The sequence below is a fragment of the Myotis yumanensis genome, unplaced genomic scaffold (genome assembly GCF_028538775.1).
Source record: "Myotis yumanensis isolate MYYU_CA2020_CCGP unplaced genomic scaffold, mMyoYum1.0.hap1 SCAF_24, whole genome shotgun sequence".
Lineage (NCBI taxonomy): Eukaryota > Metazoa > Chordata > Mammalia > Chiroptera > Vespertilionidae > Myotis > Myotis yumanensis.
The window spans coordinates 6,951,729-6,967,251 of record NW_027223775.1 but is presented as its reverse complement, the minus strand read 5'-3'; the positions used below and the strand labels follow the sequence as shown (position 1 = coordinate 6,967,251).

Below are 15,523 nucleotides of genomic sequence, written 5' to 3'. Positions count from 1 at the left end.
TAGGCAACCCCTGTGAAAGGGTCGTTCAACCCCCAAAGGGGTCGTGACCCACAGGTTGAGAACCGCTGCCTTAGATCAACCCTGTGAGGTGGGTTCTGGGATTATCTGAGATTCCATGGAGAGTAGGCAGCCTTCACCTGCCACAAGGACTGTGCTTAGTAACCCATCAGCTTTTAGTGCTGTGATTCATGCACTGGTGGGGGGCAGCCTGTGGGGATCAGCACCTCTCATCCTGGTCAGCCCAGTGGATGTGGACCTGCACTCTGAGCGGCTGCTACTGCTATGGGAGGGCCACATACTTACCAACAGGGGGCAGTTCCTGCTTTGAGCACCTGGTCAATCGGTCGGTCTTTATGCCCTTTCGTCTGGGCTTTTATTATATAGGATAATTTCTACTTTAATTTGAACTTTTAACTCTTAGAAATCTCAATTTTTTAATGATAATCAAAAAATAAATAATCAGCATTCCTTGGATTGATATTTAAGAACACACTTTAAACATACTCTTAAAATACACCTTTAATTAAGCATAAGACATTATATCAACAGTTCCAAATCCTCTTTATAGACTTTCTGCAATAGAAAGCTAAAAAGCAGGTGAACTTAAAACCTATCTAGCAATTAATGTCTCAGTATTGTATGTTTAGATGTTTAGTAACTTTCATTTAACCCAGCAATGCTTCAAAATTTCAAGTTATCCAAGGCTTTGGAAAATTATTTATAGGTACATGTAATTTTTACTGAAAACACTTTATTAAAAATCCTTCATTTTAGTTCTACTTACTTATCTACTTACTTACTACTTAACTTATCTACTTATAAGTATAGGGATCATGCCTAAGCCAGCAGACAGACATCCCTTTAGGGGTCCTAGACTGCGAGAGGACGCAGGCCGGGCTGAGGGTCCCTCCACCCCAGTGCACAAATCGGACATCCCTCTCACAATCTGGGACCACTGGCTCTTAACTGCTCGCCTGCCTGCCTAATCGCCCCTAACTGCCCACCCTGATGGCCTCATTGCCCCCAACTGCCCCCCCCCCCCCCACCAGCTTGGTCACCCCTCACTGCCCCCTCTCACCTTACCAGCCTGGTCACTCCCAAATGTTCCCCCTGCGGTCCTGGTTGCCCCATGCAGTCTGCTGTTCGGTCGTTTGGTCGCCCCTCACTGCCCCCCCTGCCAGCCTGCTCACCCCATGCAGCTTGTTGATCAGTTGTTTGATCACCCTTCACTGCCTCCCCTGCCGGCCTGGTCACCCCACACAGCCTATTTGGTTGTTGCGGTTGTGACAGTCCCTTAGGCTTTCATATATATATAGACTAGAGGCCCAGTGCATGAAATTTGTGCACAGGTAGGGTCCCTAGGCCTGGCCGGCAATCAGGAATGATTGGGGCCTTCTTGCTGCTACATTTCACACTGCTCCCTGGTGGTCATTGCATGTCATATCGAGTGGTTGAACTCCCGCTCAGTCGAACTCCCAAGGGGACAATTTGCATGTCAGCCTTTTGTTATATAGGATGCTGCCCCTGAAAGTTGACCTTGAGGTGTTCCTTGGGTTCAGTCATCAGTTCTTCCCCTTTTGCGACCCTCTTCACTCTGGTGTGATGGATCCACTGCTTTAGCCCTGCCAGCTTCAGAGCATTTGGAGTGGTGAGACACATAACTCAGGGTCCTGTTCATTTTTTCCTCCAGATGGCCTAGCATCCTTTCTCTGTTCATGCCTAACTGCCTACCACACGTCCCCTCAAGGATCTTGGCACTGAATTCATTCAGAGAAAAGGGGCATAGGATCTCTTCTGTAGCTGCTTTATGCTGAGGAGGGACGAAGTTTTCCTCAGAGCCAAGAGATCCTTGTTCTCTGTCAGAGGGATGACGAAGTCTGGACAGGGAAGGAGGTGGCATTGGTGTCTAAAGGTGGTATTCTCTGAGTATAAGTAGGGCTTGTAGCCTGGTGGAGTCAATTGTGTTTTAATTTGTAGTATTATTGGCGTAAAAGCTAGAGATAAATTCAGATCCAGTTAAACCATAGGTGAAAAATAAAACTCTGAGTCTAATATTCATAACTGTGTGTTGTAGAGGCTACTGAAACACCATTTCCCTCCCAAAAGTCATCCTCATTTTTATTTATTTACTGATTAAGTCTAGTTTCAATTTGGCTTTATTGCATTAACACAATAGGCATAGCATTGATCAGACAGGCTTTTAAAAATACTGCTTTGCTAGAATCTCATGATTGAGCTCTAATCAGCCCCTCGGGCATAGAAGCTTAGCCACCTAGCTGCCATCAGGTTTGCCTGCAATACCTGTAGACTTAAGTGAATTCTACTTGTTCTTAAAGTTCCCAAAATTCTTGAGCTTCCTTCCTTGCCATCTCTCAGGAAAGCAATCTTCATTCCTTACCTGGGAAGAATGCCATGAACCATGTGACTAAGCAAGATACCAAGCTATTTCTCCAGTGCTTACATTGGCTTCAAAGTCAGTTTTCATTCCTTAAAGCTTGGTTGAAGCTTTCTGGTGACATCCAGATATGTTTCTCTCTTACATGAAATTCCAGTCAAAGTCTTGGTTAATATAACCACAATTAGAAACTGGTCTTATTGAATTCATGCAAAGTGTATTGCCATGACTCACTCATTAAGAATTACCAAATCTAGAGGGATCAGGTAAGGAGAAAAATATATAATTTACCAAATTGTTTTAAGAAAAGAAACAAGTTTCCTTATGTCTGAAAAACAAAAAGATTAAGAATCGGCAATATTTCCAACAAAAGTTACAAAAACTATATAATTATTTTCAGTTCATTCAGTCCAATAATCAATTTTTTTCTCCTGATTTTTCCTGCTAGTACTTCTGTAAATCTAGATGCTCTGTAGAGTTCTAATAATTTTCAACCAGTTCGAAAACGATCTGAAAATGTCAGAGTTCTTTTCAGGAATCCCTCAGAAGATGTAACATTTTTGCTAATACATTATAACAAAGCAGTGACTGTCTCTAAATGACAGAGAAATTTAAAATGATACAGTTATAGATTTGATTATAATTCAAATGATATGGAATCTTGGTGTATTTTTTGGTAAAACACAATATTCCAAAGTAACAATTAGTGATATAAATGCAAGCATATCAGAACCTGTTTTAGTAATATGCATATATAAATAGAATATAGTTATTATTTCTTTACTTGACAAAGCTTCCCATGTACTTTAAGCAGAAAATTTTCCTTGGGAAGGAGAGAATACAACCTTTCAGCCATTCCAGGGCCTATTGGAATGATCTAAAGCCAAATCTAGGTCAAGAAAAAGTTTCTTAAAATTCAAACCCTGGGAAGGTTGTCAAACTTATTTTACTAAAAGATCATATGCTATTATTATTATGAATCAGTAGTAGACTGTTTATTTGTAATCAAGTACCTGACTAATATAACATCCTATGTAATAAAAGGCTAATATGCAAATTGTACCCTCAGGAGTTGGACCAGAAGAGTGGGAGTTAAATTGCTAGTTATGACGTGCACTGACCACCAGGGGCAGCACAGAACATGGCGGGCAACCAGCAGCGGTGGCACGGTGCTGAGGGAGCAAAAGAAAGAGGAGGCAGGGAGGTGGGGAACCTGATTAGCCCTGATCACCAACCAGGCCTAGAGACCCTACCCATTACGAATTTTGTGCACCGGGCCTCTATTAATGTATAACTATTTCAATAATTTAGAGAACTTTTGCGTCCTGGACAAAAACAGGAAAGACTTTTTTCCCCCTTCTAACAGACAGAAAAGGACTAAACAAATTCTGCATTAGCTTACTTTAGGTCCATTTATCTAACTAAATTTGTTATTCAGATTACCTACAATTTACTTTTAAGATTTCTCTTCACATCCTTCTATAACTATCACAAACCTTCTTACCCATTCAGAAATAACCAGCTTTAGAACTCACTTTTTTCTTCAAAATGCATCTCCATGCCTCATGCCCTCTGTTACCAAAACTATAACATTTATTTGTAATTGGTTAGATAGAATACGAACTCTTAGAAACTTTAATTTTTAGGTGACCACTAAAAAGTTAGCAGTTAACATTTTTTAGATTGGCAAATACATTCACACTTTTGAGAGACATATCCTATAATATGTCTATAGGACCTATATAATAAAAGGCTAATACGCAAATTGTCCCCTGACCCGGAGTTCGACCAGAGGACAGGGCTGATCGGCCAACTGCCTGCAGCCCCTCCCCCTGGCCAGCTGTGGCCCCTCCCCATGGCCAGCCCCTCCCTTAGTTGGCCTCTCCCACTCTGATCAGGGGCAGGGCCAGCCCAACCCGACCTGTGCACTGATTCATGCACTGGGCCTCTAATTTCTAATAAAGTATAAAACATTTACTAACTGTTTCAGGTGTATTTTTTAGGTTTTCTGTAATAAGAGGTAAAAAATAGGCTAACTCAAATTGATATTTCGATATCCTGTTACTTCAAAATATACCAATTTATTTCTTTAATCTTTAAAAAAAAACCCTGTATTTTTTAATAACTAGGGGCCCAGTGCATGAATTTGTGCACCTTGAAAGGAACTGTGGACCATGAGGCTGCAGTTGGCACAGGGATGGGTATTGGCCCATCCTCCATGCCCCTCTTGGCTCCACCCGCCACGGCCTCTGGTCCTGTTTGCCAGTAACCCCCTCTCCTGTTGCCGCTGCTCCCTCGCACTAATGGCACCGGCCCCGCTCGCACCTGCTGATAGTGCAGAGCAGTGATTCCCAAAGTGGGCGCTGCAGCAATGCAGGGGGGCGGTGATGGCCACAGGTGCATTTGGGGGTGATAAGTAACTGCTATTAAAATTTTAAAAAATTAATTTCCAGGGGCTAATATTTTTTCTGGAAAGGGGGCGGTAGGCCAAATAAGTTTGGGAACCACTGGTGCAGAGCCATTGAAACCAGTGCCAGCAGTGGGTGCGAGTGCTGGCTGCTGACCAGATCACCCCTCAGGAGCAGGGGGAGGTGAAGAAGCCCTCAGGCAATTGGGGCTGGCAGCTGCCACTTGCACCCACTGATGGCAGTGAGCGATCAGGACCTGTGCTGGCAATGGGTGCAAGCAGCGACTCCAGCGCCAGCAGCGGGTGCAAGCAGCGACTCCAGCGCCAGCAGCAGGTGCAAGCAGGGCTATCACTAGCAGCGGTGCAAGCGACAGCTGCCGACCCCGATCGCCCCTCAGGAACGGGGAGGTGGAGAATCCCTGAGGGGCGATCGGGACTGGCAGCTGCTGCTTGCACCCGCTGCTTGCACCCACTGACAGTTCCAAGCTATCAAGGCCCCCATGCCCACTGTCACCGCTTGTTGACATCTGTGGAGCAGTTGGCGGGGCAGTTGGGCCCCTTCTTGTCCTGGCACCGCCCGCTCACCTGCTGCATCATCCTGCTGCGGTCCCACTCTGGTGGTCATAGTGAGTGGCCATACTCTCAGTCGAACAATTTGCGTGTTAGGCTTTTATATATATATATATATACTAGTAGCCCGGTGCACAAAAATTTGTGCACTCGGGAGTGAGGGTGAGGGGTGGGGCCAGACCCCACAGCCCAACCTGCACCCTCTGTCATGTTCCAGGACCCCGGCCACTCCTGGCCTAGGCACAGGCCCACAGGCTTGGGTGGTCTGGCTCCCGAGGCCCCATTTTATCAAGAGAACAAAGTCAGTGTTAGTTACAGCCCTCACAGAACCCAGTACACTGCATCTGTGCATACAACTGCCTCGTTCATGTGCCTGCTTCGCCCTACTGAATTACATCTTGAGGACATAGGTCTGTCTTATCCTGCTTCAACTTCAGTGCCTGGCCCAGTGCCAGGGATCTGAGAGGGTTTGCTGAGTGAGTGAGTGAATAATGAGTGAGTGAGTGAATGAATGAGCGAGTAAGTGAATGAGCAAGCAGCTAAGGGGCGGGAACTTCTGCCGCGTTGCCATGGCAAAACGGCAGAAGTTCCAGACTCACACTCGGCTCCCTGAAGCCCACCCCGGGAAAGTCCCCTCCTGTTCCCAGCGGCCTGGCGCCCCTCTCTTGGCTGCACACTGAATTACTAACATCTTGAGGACATAGCTCTGTCTTATCCTGCTTCAACTTCAGTGCCTGGCCTGGTGCCATGGACCTGAGAGGGTTTGCTGAGTGAGTGAATGGGCGAGTGAGTAAATAGGAAGCAGCTACCGGTGAGGATAGTTCCACTCTGCTCTGGGCTGCCTGAAGCAAATCCTGGGAAGTTCCCGCCCTGCTTCCAGCGGCGCCACTCCCCTCTGCTGGCTGCATAGCTTCCGTAGGGCAAAGGCGACCCGGGTGTGTGTTTTGGCAGATCGGTGCATTAGCACCTACCAGCCTCCGATTCCTCGGGAGGGCCGTTTGTGGGCGTGGCCAGTGGCAGATCGGTGCATTAGCACCTGTCAGCTGGGGATCCCCCTGGGAGGGCGGTTAGTGGGTGTGGCCAGTTGCAGATCGGTGTATGAGCACCTGTTAGCTGGGGATCCCCATGGGAGGGCCGTTTGTGGACGTGGCCGGTGACCAATCGCTGCGGTCCCACCACCAGCCCTGGGTCTGTTCCCATACAGGCCGCCTGCCCCCGGGGTCGCAAATAGCAGGCCCGGATGGCAGCGGGGCAGGCGGGATGGCGCATTCCTGCCCTGCCTGCAGTATGCAAATTAGCCGCCATCTTTGTTGGCAGTTAACCGCCATCTTGGTTGGCAGTTAATTTGCATATCGCCCTGATTAGCCTATGGAAAGCGTGTCGGAGGTACGGTTAATTACCATGTTTGTCTATTATTAGATAGGATAATATAGATAACACAGTGTAAGCAATTTACTATACATTTAAACAATTCACTACATTTTACGTTCTTTTTGTAATACTAGTTGCAAAATTATTTTTGTTTCTCTTATATACTGTTGTGGAAGTTTATTACTTCGAAGTGGTCTATAATGGAGTGTAATTGAAACTGTGTTCATTAAATCATAATTCACCATTGCACCCACCTTCCCAACTACCATTCTACTTTTTGTTTCTATGAATTACTTTGCATAATGTCCTTGAAGTTAATATTTGTTGCAGCATGTGTCAATATGATAAAACTAGCCCATTTTTTTAAAGCTAATATTCCGTATTCCATTGTATGTGTATAACTTATGGTAATTATTCAACTATGAATCGAAATTTGGTTTGCTTTTATCTCTTGGCTATTGGGAACAATGCTGCAATGAACAACAGTTGTATAATGATCTCTTTGAGACTGCTTTGAATTTTTTTTTATATATATACCAAAAGTGAAATTGCTGGGTAATATGGTAATTCTGTTAATTTTTTTTTCCATAACAGTTGTGCATTTTACATAGTCCACCCACATTATAGCAAGGGTTTCAGTTTCTTCCTATCTTTACTTACACTTAGTAGGTTTTTGATGATAGCCATCTTACTGGGTGTAAAGTAATTTGTCATTGTCATTTTGATTTTCATTTCTCTAATGAGTGATGTTGAATATGCTTTACTCATGTTACTTGAATTTTTCGTTGAGTTATAGAAATTATTTTTGTCTCTTTCTTTCTATACTGTTTTTCTACCTATTAACCCCTTATCAGCTATATGATTTGTCTTTTTTTGTTGTTGTTCAATTCTGCAGGTTTTATTTCACACTGTTGATTGTGTTCTTTGATGCACAAAAGTTTTTGAAGTTGACATAGTCTAATTTGTCTATTTATACTCCTGTTGCCTGTGAGTTTGCTTTATTAATCAAGAAATCTTTGCCATATTTCATGTCATCAATTTTTTCTTCTATGTTTTTTCTAGGAGTTTTATAGTTCTAGGTTTTACACTTAGGTCTTAATCCATTTTCAGTTAATTTTTGTATGGGCCCAACTTCATTCTTTTCAACATTCCCTGCACCATTTGTTGACAAGATTGTCCTTTTCCTAGTTTTGGTACCCTTCTTAGAGATTATTTCACCATATAATTGAGGATTCATTTCTGGAATTTTTGTTTTATTTCATTAGTTTTCTGTCTCCATTTACTTATTTAAGAATATGTTTTTATTGATTTTTGAGGGGGGAGGGGAGAGGAAGAGACAGAAAGAGAAAGAGAGAAACATCAATTGGTCATTTCCTGCATGGCCCCCACAGGGGATAGAGCCTGCAACCCCAGCATGTGCCCTGACCAGGAATTGGTTACCTCCTGGTTCATGGCCAATGCTCAATCACTGAGCCATCCAGGCCATGCAGAAACTCTACTACTTTACTGTAGGTTTGTAATATGTTTTAATCGGAAGTTTGACACCTGATCTTTTTTAAGATTGTTTGACTAGCGTTAGCCAGTTTGGCTCAGTGGATAGAGCATCGGCCTGTGGACTAAGAGGTCCCAGGTTCGATTCCTGCCAAGGGCACATGTCCAGGTTGCAGGGTCAATCCCCAGTGGGGGGTGTGCAGGAGGCAGATGATCAATAATTCTCTCTCATCGTTGATGTTTCTATCTTGTTCTCTCTCTCCCTTCCTCTCTGAAATCAATAAAAATATATTTAAAAAAAGAAATTAAAAAAATTGTTTGACTATTGGGTGACTTCTTATTCCATCTGAAAGATTCCATTGGGGTATTTCTTTATCTGCCTAAAATTGTCAGAATATAGATAGGGATTGTGTAGATTTTGTAGATTACTGATTACCTTGTAATGGTGAAAACTTTACTGAAGTAATTAACATGTTTGTGGTAACAAATTATATAGGGGTGTAATGGGACATGTAAACAGAGTAGTTGCTACTAGCCTTTTAGTAAGGCAGATTTTCAGTGGAAGAGGTAAGTTTGCCATCTGAGTTATGTTCAGTTTTAAAAATTATTTTTAATTGCCACACACACATTTCTTGTTCATCACCTTTCAGTTTAAAATCAGGCTTCTCAATTGATAAAGATGTCAGAAGCCAGAAATATAAACATGCATAGGAAAAAAGATGAATTTATATGGTGGCTGAGAAATGAATATGAGCAAAAGAAAAACAAAAATACTGGAATAAAGTATATGTCATGACTTGATACATCCTGTGATGAAAGTTTGCTCAACAGTAATGAAAGTCTAGAATGGTGGAAAATGTTGATGACAGGTTACCCACTACATCCCACCCCCCAAAAGTGCCAGAAAGATAGAACTGTAGAAAAAAGAAAAAGTAGCAAACAACTTTTTGAGGCTTTACAAAAAGAAAAGAGTTGTTTAAGTAGTCCTGGGAGAAGGATACAGGGTACCCCCCAAAAAATGTAGACATACTTTAATAGCTGATAGTTAAATTAAACTAACAATGCCTATATAGTTTTTCAAAGTGTGTATATATATTTATTTGGGGGGACACCCTGTATTTTGTTTGAGGGGAGATTGCATTGCTACTTTGTGTCTATTTACTCTGGTAACATCCTTATGCCCTGACAATGAGACTTACTCTGTGTCTCTAGATGGAAGAATATGGCAAGACACAAAAAGTCAGGGCAATAGGGTTTTTATATACTTTAGTCCAAATAATCTCAAATACCAGAAAATAATACAGAGCATGGGAAATGTTTGTGAAAAAATATTTAAGACCCTCAAGCCCCCCCAAAAAGGATATCTAGTATTGTTTTAATAAGACAGAAATGGGATTAATTCTAGGTTGAGTACTTTCTTACCTGTGCTTTTGTCAAATCACAATATCTTAGAGCCTCGGGTTTATTTTGTTGTTTTTATTGGTTTCAGAGAGAGGAAGGGACAGGAAGAGAGAGACAAAAAAAAGTGTTGAGAAAGAATCATCTGTCAGCTGACTCCTGCATGCCCCCTGCAACCCAGGCATGTGCTCTGACCTGGAATTGAACTGTGGTTTCCTGGTTCATAGGTCAATGCTCAACTACCAAGTCACATCCGCTAGGGAGCCTCAGGTTTTTAATTCATAGAACAGATAGCACAAAATCAGTGTAACCTTGAAAAATTGAGGGTCTTCTGTTTTTTTAAGTCATTCTTTTATTTTTCAATTACATTTGACATACAATATTATATTTGTTTCAGGTGTACCCCAGTATTAGCTATTATAAAACTTACTAAGTGATCACTCCAAAAAATCACATGCCTTTCGGACACCATACATAGTTATCCTATATGATAAAAGCCTGATATGCTAAGTGTCTGGTCATCTAGTTGGCTGTTCAACCAAAAGCGTAATATGCTAATGATATGCTAAGGCCACTCAACTGCTCACTATGACGTGCGCTGACCACCAGGGGGCAGACGCTCCAACCAGTAAGTTAGCTTGCTGCTGGTGTCCGACTGATCGGAACTGAGCAAGATGGGCTGGACATGTCCTGGAACCCTCCTGCTGTCCCTCCCTGGTTGGCCAACCTCCCACATCCCTTCCAGGCCCTGATTGTGCATTGGTGGTGGTCCCTCGGCCTGATCTGTGCCCTCTCACAATCCAGGTCCTCTCTGTGGATGTCGGAGAGCTGGTTTTCGCCCGATCCCAGAGGTCATGCCGAGGGACCCCACTGGTGCACAAATTCATGCAGTGGGCCTCTCGTCTATATATGAAAAAGCCCAATGATCAAACGGTGAAAGGACCAGAACAACTGGTCATCCAGTTGCTATGATGCACACTGACCACCAGGGGGCAGACGCTCAATGCAGGAGCCCTGGTTGTCAGTGCACTCCCACGGTGGGAGCGCCGCTTAGCTGACCGGGATGAGCAGCCACTAGCAAGCCCAGGGTGAGGCCGAATCTCTGCAGCTATCAAATACCTGAGACATCTAGACTCTGTCCTGACCCCACCAACTGATGCAGGCCCTCTAAGGTGTGTTCTAAAAAGAGCACGGGGAGCTGGCATAGGCAGATGGCAAGAGGGGATGTGACTGTGGACCCCTCTGGAGGCTGTCCTGATTGGCTGAGGATCCTGAAGCATGATTGCCCTGAACATCCTTGATGGTGTCACCGACCTGGCATCACACATCAAGGACATTCAGCTCTCTGCCAGGTTCCTCCAGGACACAGAACATGCCTTTACCCAAGACATTATCCCGAAATATCAGCTCAGACTAATCCTCATTCAAAAACTGTTTGGAGGGCAGGTCCACAGCTGTTGGCTGACTGGAATGTGTGGCGTTCCCACAGTGGGCCTATCCATGCAGGCCACACCCCCTTCTACCTCCCACGAATCTGTGCAATGGGCTTTTAGTTAAAATATAATTGACTTTGTTCCCTCTGCTGAGCACTATATCCCTGTGACTGTACTATAACTGCTAATTTGTACTTTAAAGTACTGAAAGGTCTCAGCTTTGATTCCCAGTCAGAGCACATACCAAGGTTGTGGTTTGGTTTCCAGTCTGAGTGCCAATCGGTGCTGGTCAGGGTGCATATGGGAGGCAACAGATTGATGTTTCTCCCTCTTTCTCTCCCTCTCCCCCTCTCCCCACCCCTTTCTCTTTCTCAATAAGAAAACATCAACACATATTCTCAGGTGAGGATTAAAAAACAAGTTCTCTATGAGTCTATTTCTATACTGCTTATTTGTTTAATCTCTAGATTCAGTTGTTGATATGTATTTGTTGTCACTTTAGTGTTCATGTGATATTGGATTGGTGGTATTAAAATCCTTTAGCTTTTTTCTTGTCTGAGAACCTCTTGTTTAGACCTCTAATTCTAAATGACAGTTTTGCTAGGTAGCATAATCTTGGCTGTAAATCTTATTTTTATCACTTTGAATATTTATTGCTCTACCTTTCTGGGCTACAAAGTTTCTATTGAGAAATCAGCTGACAGTTTAGGGCAGTTTCCTGGTGGGTAACTACTTTTCTTTCTTTTTTTTTTATTTTAGTAATTCTTTATTGTAGAGAGTATTGCATATGTCCACTTTCTACCCCCATTGGACCCCTCCCACTTACTGTGACCCTCACTGCTACGTTGTCTGTGTCCATGGGCTATGCATATATGTATACGGGTTCTTAGTTGATTACTTCCCACCCACACACCCACCCTCCCTTCTTTTCCTCCAAGAATCTGTACTCTATTCCATGCTTACATGTCTCTGGATCCATTTCATTCGTCAATTTATTTTGTTACTTAGATTCCACATATGAGTGAGATCTTGGAATATTGTCTTTCTCTGACTGACTGACTTCTCTTAGCATGATACTTTCCATGTCCCTCCATGCTGTCTCTAAGGGTAAGAGATTCTTTTTACTGCTGCATAGCATTTGATGGTATACATGTACCACAGCTTTTTTATCCACTCATCTACTGATGGGCACTGGGGCTATTTCCAGATTTTAGCTATTGTAAACTGAGCTGCTATGAACATAGGGGTACATAGATTCTTTTTGATTAGTGTTTTGGGTTTCTTAGGATATATTCCTAGAGGTGGGATCACTTGGTTAAATAACAGTTCCATATTTAATTTTTTGAGGAAAATCCATAGTTTTCCATACTGCCTGCACCAGTCTGCATTCTTAGCAGCAGTACTAAGGTTCTTTTTTCTCCACATCTTCCCCAGCACTTGTCTTGATGATGAGTTGATGGTAGCCATCTGACAAGTGGAGGTGATACCTCACTGTGTTTTAATCTGTGTTGCTCTGATGATGATGACTTTGAGCATTTTTTCTTATGTCTCTTGGACATCTGTATGTCCAGTTTGGAGAAGTGTCTATATTGGTCTTTGCCCATTTTTTTAATTGGACTGTTTATCTTCCTTTTGTTAAGCTATTTGTGTTCCTTATATATTTTGGATATTAATGCTTTATCAGATGTATCATTGCCAAATATGTTCTCCCATACAGTGGACTCCCTTTTTGATTTTTTGGTTACTTTTGCTGTGCAGAAGCTTTTTATTTTGATGTAGTCCCATTTGTTTATTTTCTCCTTAGTTTCCTTTGCCCAAGGGGATGTACCCATAAACATGTTGCTATGAGAGATGTTCCTTCCTATTGTTCTAGAATTTTTATAGTTTCACAACTTACATTTATTTCTTCTATCCATTTTTAATTTATTCTGGTGTACAGTGTAAGTTGGTAGTCTAGTTTTTTAGTTTTTTTTTTTTGGATCAGAAAGGTTTATTAGGAAATTCCCACCCTGAACTGTGTAGCATGGGATATAGTACTGCCACCCATTAAAACTGACTGGAGGAGGGAGAAACCAAGATGTCAGCATAGGTTAAACACCTGAAATTGCTGCTTCGCACAACCACTTCAAAAATACAACTAAAAGACAAAACGGATCATCCAGAACCACAGGAAGGCTGGCTAAGTGGAAATTCTACAACTAGAAGGAAAGAGAAATGCACACTGAGACTCAGAGGAGGTGTGGGAGTAAAGTGCAGAGGTACGGAGGTGTCCTCGGAAAGGGCTGGCAACTGAGAACTTGGTTGTCTTTTTCAATTGAGTGGGAATCTAAAGCTCACAAAAGCTCTGAACTCCAGTTCTGGGTGAATCTCTGGGCACCCAGACTCATACTGGGAGAAACTGGACTGTCTGGCAGTGGGCGGAACTCGAGGGCGGCTTTCTTTCAGAGGTACCTTACAGCAATTACCATGGGACACTGAGACGCAGGGTCTCTTAGGGCAGGGCTGAGGATCAGCCATAGCTGTTTGCTTCACCATGTTGATTCCCTGAGACCCCGCCCCACACAAGCTGTGCGCAGAGCCTTTTGCATATAAATGCCTTGGCTCTTTGCAATCTAAAATTACCTAACAAACTGCAGTTGGGTCAGAGAGACCCAGAACATCCTTAAGAAGGCCCAAGGTCCCAGAGCAGCTTGCATTGCTTCACAGCTGGGCCTCATCTGGGCACCTCCAGACCCCAAACAAGGAAGGGGAATCTTCATATCTCTCCGTAGCTCCTGCTGGGTAGCATCAGGCAGAGGCTAAATTAGCACCTCCTTAGAGATCCAAGAGCCATTGTACCCAGTGGTCAGAGTGGGACCTTCCAGATTACAACTCCTCAGATCCATAAGGGACATACTCAGGGGGCAGACTCAGTGAGCACCAAAGCCCCACTGAAGCAAGTCCTGCCCCAGAAGGATATCTCCAGCACAGAAGTTATTCCACTGTAGACACAGCTGATTCTCACAGCCAGTTGGCCTGGAGGTCAATTTCTCCCAGTGATACCTACAACAATCAAGGCTTACGTACAACAAGACTGTGCACAAAGCCCACAAAGGGGTGCACCAAGAGTGTCCACCTCAGGTAATTGGGGAGGCCGAGCCACTGGGCCCTATAGGACACCTAGCACAGAAAGCCACTCTACCAACACAGGGAAGCATAAAAAAATGCGGAGACAAAGAAACAGGTCACAAATGACAGAAATGGAGGAAAGCAAACTACTGGATATAGAGTTCAAAATCATGGTTATAAAGTTTTTCAAGAATTTTCTAGAAACCGCTGATAAATTTAGTGAGACCCGTGAAGACATGAAAAAGGACCAACTAGAAACTAAGCATACATGAACTGAAATAAAGAATAATATACAGAGATCCAATAGCAGACTAGAGGATCCCAAAAATCAAGTCAAAGATTTGAAATACAAAGAAGCAAAAAACACCCAACCGGAAAAGCAAAAAAGAAAAAAGAATCCAAAAATATGAAAATAGTGTAAGGAGCCTCTGGGACAACTTCAAGTGTACCAACATCAGAATTTTTGGGTTGCCAGAAGAAGAGAGAGAGCAAGATACTGAAAACCTATTTGAAGAAATAATGACAGAAAACTTCCCCTACCTGGTGAAAGACAAGTCCAGGAGGCAAAGAGAACCCCAAACAAAAGGAATCCAAAGAGGACCACACCACCCTAACCGGTTTTGCTCAGTGGTTAGAGCGTCGGCCTGTGGACTGAAGGGTCCCAGGTTCAATTCCTGTCAAGGGCATGTACCTTGGTTGCAGGCACATCCCCAGTAGGGGGTGTGTAGGAGGCAGCTGATCGATGTTTCTCTCTCACCGATGTTTCTAACTCTCCATCCCTCTCTCTTCCTCTCTGTAAAAAATCAATAAAATATATTTTTTTAAAAAAAGGTGACCACACCAAGACACATAATTAAAATGCCAAGAGCAAAAGACAAAGAAAGAATCTTAAAAGCAGCAAGAGAAAAAAAGTCAGTTACCTACAAGGGAGTACCCATACGACTGTCAGCTGATTTCTCAACAGAAACTATGCAGGCCAGAAGGGAGTGGCAAGAAATATTCAAAGTGATGAATACCAAGAACCTACATCCAAGATTACTTTATCCAGCAAAGCTATCATTCAGAAGTGTAGGTCAGATAAAGAACTTCACAAATAAGAAAAAGCAAAAGGAGTTCATCACCACCAAACCAGTATTATATGAAATGCTGAAACGTATCCTTTAAGAAGAGGAAGAAGAAGAAAAAGGTAAAGATAAAAACTATGAACAACAAATACATATCTATCAACAAGTGAATCTAAAAATCAAGTGAATAAATCTGATGAACAGAATAAACTGGTGAATATAATAGAATCAGGGGCATAGAAAGAGAGTGGACTAACAATTCTTGGGGGAAAAGAGGTGTGGCGGG

General features: G+C 43.0%; 1 protein-coding gene across 3 annotated transcripts in view; it reads left to right on the top strand.

The window, feature by feature from the left end:
* Positions 1-15,523, top strand: part of LOC139000635 (ubiquitin carboxyl-terminal hydrolase 9X) — a 272,439-nt gene that overhangs the window by 25,435 nt on the left and 231,481 nt on the right. The window lies entirely within an intron of this gene.